The sequence below is a fragment of the Gossypium raimondii genome, chromosome 6, assembly GCF_025698545.1.
Source record: "Gossypium raimondii isolate GPD5lz chromosome 6, ASM2569854v1, whole genome shotgun sequence".
NCBI lineage: Eukaryota > Viridiplantae > Streptophyta > Magnoliopsida > Malvales > Malvaceae > Gossypium > Gossypium raimondii.
Window position 1 is genome coordinate 17,878,874 of NC_068570.1, and position 2,310 is coordinate 17,881,183.

General features: G+C 37.3%; 1 non-coding gene across 1 annotated transcript; it reads right to left on the bottom strand.

Moving 5' to 3' along the window:
• Positions 1-288: 288 nt before the first annotated feature.
• Positions 289-395, bottom strand: LOC128042067 (small nucleolar RNA R71). Its single transcript, XR_008197275.1, has one exon. It is a non-coding gene; the product is annotated as a small nucleolar RNA R71 (small nucleolar RNA).
• Between the last annotated feature and the right edge of the window lie 1,915 nt (positions 396-2,310).

Here is a 2,310-nt window from a genome sequence, read left to right on the forward strand (position 1 = left end):
CAGTTTGAGCTGAAACCAGTAATGTTTGAGAGGTTGCAAATAGTGGGACAATTTGGTGGACTGCCCACTGAAGATCCAAGATTGCATTTACGACCTTTTCTAGAGGTTTGTGACTTGTTTAGGCAATAGGGTGTTCCTGAAGACGCTCTGCGACTTAAAATATTTCCATATTCTTTAAGATATCGTGCGAGAGTATGGTTGAATGCTTTATCATTGGGAAGAGTAGAATCATGGAATGATCTTTGGCCAAGGTTTTTGCTACGGTATAATCCCCCAAATATGAATGCCATGCTTAGAAATAAATTCACATCTTTTCGGCAATTGGAGGATGAAACACTATATGAAGCTTGGGAACGATTTAAAATTTTAATTCAAAAATGTCTGATACATAGATTTCAACACTAGACTCAGATGGAGATATTCTATAATGAGCTGAATCCATATACAAGTATGGTAGCTGATGCTTTTTCTAATAGCACTGTGTTTATTGTGTTGAAGATCACGTGTTTGATGAATGCCCATCAAATCCAGCATTTGTGAACTATATGGGTAATTTCAACCGGAACAATAACCCCTATTCCAACACATATAATCCTAGGTGAAAGCAACATTTGAACTTTAGTTGGAATGATCAAGGTACAGGGAATTTTAACAATACGGTAAGACATAATGCCACCTATGCACCACCTGGTTATACTCAACCTATGCCAAGGCAAAATGTCCAACAAGGTCAAGCATTAGTTTCGTCATCATCATCTATTGGATCCTTGTTGAAGGAATATATGGCCAAGAATGTTGTTGTAATTCAGAGTTAGGTTGTGTCTCTTTGAGCTCTTTAGCATCAAGTGGGGCAAATAACAAATGCTTTAAATTCAAGACCGCAAGGGGCATTACCAAGTGATACCGAGAATTCGAGATCATAAGGGAATGAGCAGTGCAAGGCCATCACTCTTATAAGCAAAACTCAGCTTGATGACGTTGCTCAAGATGCCACAGTAGGAGAGGATGATTCAAATAACAACCATGTAAAGATCCCAGAGACATCTAAAAAACATACTGAACCTAAAAAGGGTAAGCAACAAAATGCTGTGGTAGAATTAGATCTTGTTTTCAATAAGAATGCCACGAAAAAAAATATTAGCAACCTGAAGGACGACGACCTTTACCTTTTCTTCAACAATTACATTATTCCAAGTAGGTTATTCAGTTCAAAATATTTTTGGAGGGTTTGAATCAACTTCATATCAACATACCGCTAGTAGAAGCTTGGAGCAAATGCCCAACTACGTAAAATTTATGAAAGATATATTGTCAAAGAAGTGCAGGTTACCTTTAATGTATTTAATGCTTTGAAATGTACTAATGTTAATGATAAATGCCATGCTATTGGGTTAATAGAAACAATAATGGAGGAGTTCACCAAATGTTGCCACAGTAATTTCGTTAATGACAATAACTCACTTGAACAGAGTGATATAGTAAGTTTTGAGGAATTTGGTGACTTTATGGAAGCCAAGCAGATAGTAGGTAGACCAGGGAAGAAGTTTTAACCCTTGGATTTATAAAATCGACTTTCGAATCCTCCTAAAACTTCTATAGAGGAACCTCCTACACTGGATTTAAAACCTTTCCTACATCATTTGAAGTATGCATATTCGAGCAAAAATAGTCCTTTGCCAGTAGTAGTTTCTACAGAGTTGACACCCGAGTAAGAGACAAGGTTTTTTGAAGTTCTTCGGCAATTTAAGAAGGCATTGGGATGGACCTTGGTTGATATAAAGGGAATTAGCCCTGCATTCTGCATGCATAAGATTTTTTGGAGGATTGCCCTATCAATTCCATTTAACGGCTGAAAAGACTAAATCCGATCATGAATGAAATTATCAAGAAACAGATTATTAAGTGGCTTGACACTGCATTATTTACCTGATTTCAGACAGCTCATGGGTGAGTCATGTATAATGTGTACCCAAAAAAGGAGGTGTCATACAGGTAAGTAATGATAACAATGAACTCATACCAACTCATACTGTCATGGGATGGAGAGTATGTATGGATTATCGCAAGCTTAACAAGGCAACTAGGAAGGACCCTTTTCCTCTACCATTCATTGTTCAGATGTTGGATAGATTAGCTAGGAAAGGTTTCTACTATTTTTTGGATGGCTATTCAAGATATAATCAGATTGCCATAGCCCACGATAACCAAGAGAAGACAACTTTCACAGGTCAATAAGGTACTTTTCCATTCAAACTGATGTCGTCCGGGTTATGTAATACCTCGACAACTTTTCAACATTGATGGCCATAT